The following is a 7,200-nucleotide window of genomic DNA, read 5'->3' as shown; positions in this document are numbered from 1 at the left end:
CTCTTTCCCGCAGGACTGGGCAGTTCCCCTCAAGGGCTGCAAACGCGCCCCAAACCCGAGCAGCTCTCTCCCTAGCGGCGAAAACGCAGAACTGCAGCGCGCTCCAGAGACACCAGCAACCCCATTTTCTTGGGGGGCCTTGTGCGCCTGCCTGGCCGCGCAGTGCAGGCAGCATTCAAGGGGCCGGAGGAGCGGGAAAGCTCGGTAGTAACTCAGGAAAGGGAACACCCCTCAGGAGCCGACGCGGCGGCCGGGCTTCGTGGTCCCGCGAGCAGAGGTTGGCCACAGCTGCTGCTGAGGAAGCCGGGGACCCCTTTGGGCTTCTACCGAGGAGGGTGGAGGTCCCGCAGCCGCATTTCCCGCTCCGTGCGCCGGGCCGGGAGCCGGAGGGGGTCCGGGGAGCTCCAGTGGGGCCTGCGCACCCCAGGACGCGCCCGCCCGAGCTGGGGCGCGATGGGCTGCGAAACGCAGTAGCGCCTCTCACGCCCACCCGCGCCGCGACTGTGGAGCTTCAGGGGCGGCGCATGGAAAACACCGCCCCGCGGCTTCGGGCTCGCGCGCTGCGCGTGCGCGCAGGTGGGCGTGGGAGGCGAGGACGCTCCTAGCACGCGGCGTGCGCGCGCGCTCCCCTCGGCGCCCTCCCTCGCCAGCCCGCCGGCTCAGCCCAGGCGCGCGTCACTAGGGGTGGGGAGAAGGGGGTGGGGCCGCGGGACCGGAGGGGCCCGAGCGCCGGCTGCGGAGCCCCAGCCGGAGCTGGGCGAGGGCGGCTGCGGTCGCTGCAGCGGCGGCGGCGGCGGCGGCGGGAGAAGATGGTGGCGCTGGAGGTAGGAGCGGCTGGAGTGGAGCTTTATTCCCAGCCTTGGCACCAACGCTGTCGTTAGCACCGCCTGCTCCCGCGGGCCCGCGGACCCAGCTGTCAGGCAAGGTACCACCGCCAGGGACGGGTGGGTGAATGCGGGGTCCCCGGTGCTGATGCTGCCCCCGATGGAGACCCGGTCCTCGCCGAAGGGCGCCCCTGGGCGCCTGCAAGGAACAATAGTGCGGATGAGAGGGGACAGCCGGCGACATCCAGGGGGCAATGACTTGAGCCATCGAGCTAACGGGGCGGGGGAAGGGGTCGCTGAGGGTAGGTGGTGTCCGGTGCGCGCTGAGATGCGGTGCTTTGGGGGCAGCGGCGGGCCTGATGACAGTCATGGCAGGAGTGTGCGTGTGTGTGTAAAAGGTAGAGCCGAAGGGATGGGGGTGGCGTACGGTGTTGGGGGATGACATTTCCAGGAATCCCCGCTAGGATCCCTCAGCTCTCGGCTGACTTCTCCAGGAGAAAGAGTGTGGTGATGGCAACGATGAAGTGGGCAGGATGCACTTGGTGTCTGAGTGTGGAGGGAGGCATTGGGGTGGTGCGGATTTGTAAAATCCCATGTGTGTGAATCTGTGTATGTCTGTATACTCGTGTGATTGCATACTGCTCTCCAAACCCGGAGATCTGCGGGTGCCCTGACTTGCTGCCACCCGTTGACTGTAGGACAGTGTTCGTTATTTCGACCCTGCAACTCTGAGCACAGTCTCGGTTCTGCTCCTGCCGCGTGGATGGCCGGGTGTAGGGATTCTCACTTCCCTTTGCTTCCCCTCGCTTCCCTCTTTTTTCACATGTCTCTTGACATGGGGATGTGGAAGTGTGCATGTGGCTTTGGGCACATGGCAGGGAAACAGGATAATGGTTACCCTTTCTGGGCTTGCTGGCATCCAGGTTTTGAAGGGAGCTTGCATCCTGTGACACTTGTCCTCTCCTCAGCCCCTGTTCTGTAAGGGTCTTAGATGCCCTGACTCTGCAGTTTCTATTGTTTATCTCTTGTCTGACCTGAAGGAGAAAGGTCTTTAATGGTCACAACCTTCTCTCTGTCCCCATAACTTTGAATGTCAACTAGACCTTCTTCCACATTTAAACACTGGAAATCTTGTGACTGAAGAATATGGTCTTTTTGTGGGTTCTTGTAGAATGAACTCTGGAGGTGTGTATAAGAGATGGGGGGTAGTATTTAAAAAGAAGAAAAAGATCATACTGAGAAATGTTTGGTATGCCCCCACCTCCAGCCTTGGTCAGCGTCACACAGGCAGGGCGTTTTCCTTAGGAAAAGGGATACTTTATTTCTACTGCTGGTGACATCCACTCTTCCAGCCTTCACAATGACTAGGTGGTACCATGTATTATTCGGGAAGTGAAATCCCCAAAGACCCATGGTGATGGGGTCCCAGGTCAGTGTGTCTGCTTTCCTAGCCAATGTAGCCTGCTAGTAGGGAATTTGGAAAATGTCAAGCTGGCAATAAGTCACCCAGTGGGAGCCAGGACACAGAATTGCATCCAAAGCCTATAGCTGTTTAATTGTTTCTGTGTGATAAAGATAGGCTTGTGTGGGGTTGGGTAGAGAGAGATAGGAAGGGAGATAGCATATTCATATGTGTGCCCACTGCAGTTTGGCTCCCCAGCTCCTGTATTTCTCCTGCGGTATTTATAGGAATGAATGCACCTTTACACTTAGTATCTTGATACTTCTTTATTAAAACGTTGTGGGACTAGGTTAACCTGCTTAGAACCTATTTTAATCGTAACACCTTAGATTCTACTGCATTGCTGTCAGAATCCAAACTGGCTGCCTCGGTCCTCTTGAAGAGCCTGTAGCAGTCATAGCTACACAAGTAAGTATACAACACGTTGGCATCAGACGTTTCTTTCTCTTTTAAAAAATTTTTGTTTTGTTTTGTTTTGCAGAGGTTGCGTTGAAAATAATAGAACCAGGGCTGTCCACATATGTTTTTTTCTTCTCTTAATTAATGATGATCCGTAGACCAGGTTTTCTTGGAGCTGTGAGCATTAAAGTAAATTTCCTCATGTCCTTTAAGTCAAGCCTTCTAAAATTTTAATATGAGGTTGTTGGATCGCATCCAAGGTTTAAGGATAGATTTATAAAAATGAATTTGGAATCTTAGTTCTTTACTCTCTTATTAGTTCTGCCAGTTTCTTTCTGAGAAAAGTACTTTGGAATGTAAAAGGCATTCTAAGAGGTTTTAGCTTTTTTTAAAAAAAGTTGTCGTCTTTATATTTGCAAGTAAAATACGGAGATATCAATATCTTACAAGGAAGTTTAAGAATGTTAACAATTATCAAGGTAAATCAACTGTTTAGAGAAAGAATAATTATACAACAGCACAATTGATGACTCAGGAATTAGTGATTTCCTTTCTAATGTAACTGTGATTTTTAAAATGCAATGCCCAGCTTTCTAAAGATTGGACTATTAAGGTTAATGATACAGCTTGAATCCTGTAATTCAGTCTGCTAAACAGTTGTACCTTTTGCTGTAGCCTGCAGCAAGTAATTTGTTTTGCATGGATGCGTTTTCTTCACTTAAAGGAGCATTAATTCTTTTCTTTTCCACTATTGGGTCTTTTAAAGAAGTTTGTTTTTCGGAAGACTTGGGAATAAAAGACATCTGAAAATTGACCTTTGGGGCCAAAAGGAATAAACTATGGTACCGTGGGGGAGGTGGGACTTACATCCTGCAAGGAAAAAGTAATTGTTATTACAGTTGAGAGAACTTCAAGCACTAAAACCCAAAGTTAACCCTTTGGGTCACAATGATTAATTTACAAACGTTTGTTAGTTGCCTACTACATCTCAGGCAGTGTATACCTTTGGATAGGGTTTGGGAAATGTTACGGGAGCTGGAGATTTGAAGAATAAGGAGACTTAGATCCTGCCCAGAGGAAGTTCATGGCCAGCAAGGAGAGACAGGGCATGCATGTGACGAACTACAAGAATGGTGGAAAATGGTTAAGTGCTGAAAAAGCTATACGCCTGTAGAGCTGTAGGAGTTCACAGGATACAACAATGACTTCAGAAGGAAGAATCAAGAAAGATTTCTTGGAAGAGGGAGCCTTTGAGCTGACATTTACATAGGTGGAGTTTGGGCTGGGGGGGGGAAGGAAGGGCATACTCGGGGGAGGAACAGCGTAGCAAAGGTGGAAATTATGTGCCCATTCAGGGAACAGAATGGTGTGCTTAAAAATTCTTTCTCAGTAAAACTGGGGGAAAAAAAAGAATGATGTGCTTTGGCTGGAGCGTAGGAGATGCCCAGAGATGAAGTGAGAAGTAAGGTAAGAAAGAGAGGGTCACTCAAGGCTGTGGGGCAACTTTTCTGTGGATTGTATTCAGTAACTGCCAGGGAGCCTTGGAAGGTTTCTGAGGAGGAAGGTTGACAGGACCAGAACTGTGCTTCAGGGTGCTAATCTTGAAGCATTGTGTTGGATGTATGAAATGAGGAAAGAATGGCAGTAGCTAGACCAGATAGACTCTATTGTCAAATTAGGGGTAAGAGGAAATGAGACAGTGGGAGTGAAGGGGAGAGGGCAGACTCAAGAGACAGGGCACAAGAATAACCTGAACACTGAGCAGGGAAGTCAGAGGTCATTGTAAGGCTCAGCTGAGAGAATGCTTGGGTCATTGTCAAGAAGGAGCTTCAGAGGAGGATGAGGAAGAGGGGAAAAAAGAAGTTTCATTTTGGGCCTGACAGGTTTGTCCAAATGAAGGGACTACCATACAGGGGTAGGTCTTGGAGAGAGGTTAGAGCTACAAAGAGAGATTTGTAAGTTATCTACTTAGGAACAATTTTAATGTCTCAGGAATGGCCAATAAAGAAAATGGAGCAAGAAGAGGAGAAGGCTAAGGGTAGGATCCTTGGGGGATGTCTGTGGGTTGGAGAGGAAAAGAGAAAAAAGCGGATATGAACAATGTTAAACAAGGGGCAGTTGGAGGAATGTGGTGGCAGTAGTGTGGTGTCATGGAGGCTGGGAAAGGTGAGGGGAGCACCGTCGTTCCTATAGCACGGCACAAGGGGATGAAGGTGCAGTGAAGGAAGAGCCATTGGATTTGACTCCTGGCGTTCCTTGATTATCTTGAGGCAGGTAGAAGTGTAGCCAGCCTGTGAGGGGTTAAAGAGGAGAGGGTGATGCACATGGAAACGGTGAGGACAGAGTTCCTTTTTAGTAAGTGGGGTGAAGGAGAAGGAGAGAGAGTTTACTACATCAAAGGTAGGGTGTAGTATAGGGAAAGTAATTTTTTAGTATAAGAAGACCTGAGCCTACTTTATAAGCGGAGGAGAAGAAACCATTGAAGGGAAAAGAGATCAAAAATGTAAGGGAGAGGCTAAACTGATGGGACAGAATCTTTAAAAAGATGGGACTCTTCAAAGGAGGCACTCTTTTGAGACAGAAGCATGGGAACTTTGCGGTAGAAAGAAAGGAATTTGGCTATAGTCTTCTAAGTCAAGTCAGAGAGGAGGGCAGGTTGAGGTCATGGGTAGAATAATAAAGACTTGGACTAAGTGCTGTGGAAATGTAGTGGTGAGTCAATCAGGGGTGAATAAAAGATTATCACCCAACTATGAGGGCCTCCTTGTTTGGAGAGCATGAATTTGTGGTGGAACCAGTTAGCCCTATGTAATTAGTTTGACAACCACTTATGTAATTTTTGTTATTAAAATTAATAACATTAAGTGTTGTTAAATACAGTGGTTCCTCCTTCCCTTAAACTCAATGAAAAGAGAAAAATGTTTGCCTTTAAAATTAGCTGAGTAAAAGACTGCACCTGAAGTATTTCCTGTGACTATTTTCTCTCAGGGATTGCCGACTTCAATAAATAATGGGGGAATATGTAAGTATTTTTAAAAAGATGAACTTTCCCTATCTATAATGGCAGAATGTTGCAAAAGAAAAATCAAGTATAGCACTTCACCCAACACCATGCCCATCATAAGCACACAATAAGTATTTTTTGCAGGAATACATGAATAAGTTATTTCTTTTAGTAAAATAGGTACAGTATCTAAGATCTAAAATTTCAGGATTTCTTTCCTATTTACACTGTGGACATTGAATGAGTTGCATTCCATGGCCTGTCCAAGTTTATGACAAAATTAAAACTTTTATTTATTCATACCTGCTATACACATTGAAGCTTTACAAAAGTTTTTTTCACAAAATAATTTTGTACCCTTTAGACCCTTGAGTTATAGGGTCATGTCATGATTCCAGACAAGTATATAGAAATTCGACTGTGGTGAGTGATGATTTTGAGGTTCTGATGTTGAAATCATTTGTTCATTCCTTCAACAAATGTTCACTGAGCACCTTCTCTCTTCCATTCACTATTCTTGGTGCAAGGGATACAGCAGGGGGGGGAGAAAGTCCCTACTACCACCGACCTTTTAGAGGGAGGAGATTAAAACATAAATAAGCACATATATAATATGTCAGGTGGCAGTGCATGCCATGAAGAAGAAAGCAAGGAAGCAATAGAGTGTGGTGATGTAGGGGTTGCTGTTATTTTATATGGAGTGATCAGGAAAGGCCTTGAGCAGAGAGAGCTTAAACAGCTGAAAGAGTGAGCCATGCAGGTATTTGAGGGCAGGGCCTTCTAGGCAGAGAATGTCAAGAGCAAAGGGCCTGAGATGGGAACATGCTTGGCATGATCAAGGAAGCCTCACTGGTTTCCTTGCTTCGCCTGGCCATGTAGTGTCACACATGATACCTGGAGCGGTCACTTAGGGACCCTGCAATGTGATGCCTTGCCTTTAGGTATTGAATCAGTTGCCCATAAGGCTGTATCACACGTACCATGTTTGGGCTGACCTGTGGGTGAGTCAGTGCTGAGTTTATAAAAAGATAGATGTCCTCAATCACACGTTTGAGTTAGAAAACTTGAAGAGTGGCTGTGTCTGAGTAGTGATGAAATACTAGTCAGCTGGAAGTAGTCCCTCTCTTGGAACTGCGCATCACTTTTCTGTGGCCTGAATCTTCTTCAGTGATAGGGTTCCTTTTCTTCTTCCATCTTTCATGTCTCATTCTCAAGTCTAAGGTCTTTGAAACTAGAACTATATTTTGTTCATCTGGGCATACCCTGCAACCCATAGAAAAACTCTTTGCCTTAGTAAGGGATCATCAAATATTTATTGAAAGGAATGGATGAGATATTTCCAAAGATCTTTTCATTTGTAAAGAATGAGGGTAAAGCTCTTTTACCTTGATTCCTGCAGACACCTGTTTTTCAAAGAGGACACAAAATCACCACATCATGCTAAGTAGTTTATGCACGCAGGGCCTGAGACGACGACTTGGGTACAAGTAGTCTATCTGGGAGGTGATCCC

At 47.3% G+C, this 7,200-nt stretch overlaps 1 protein-coding gene across 2 annotated transcripts in view; it reads left to right on the top strand.

Moving 5' to 3' along the window:
- The first annotated feature begins 727 nt into the window (after window positions 1-727).
- APBA1 (amyloid beta precursor protein binding family A member 1) overlaps window positions 728-7,200 on the top strand; it is a 240,165-nt gene continuing 233,692 nt past the window's right edge. For both annotated transcript variants that reach the window (XM_057549372.1, XM_057549371.1), the window contains exon 1: window positions 728-925. The gene's annotated coding sequence lies outside the window, so the exon portion shown is untranslated. The remainder of the gene's footprint in view (window positions 926-7,200) is intronic.

The sequence above is a fragment of the Balaenoptera acutorostrata genome, chromosome 6 (genome assembly GCF_949987535.1).
Source record: "Balaenoptera acutorostrata chromosome 6, mBalAcu1.1, whole genome shotgun sequence".
NCBI lineage: Eukaryota > Metazoa > Chordata > Mammalia > Artiodactyla > Balaenopteridae > Balaenoptera > Balaenoptera acutorostrata.
The sequence above is the reverse complement of the archived record's forward strand: the minus strand, read 5'-3'. Positions and strand labels throughout refer to the sequence as shown.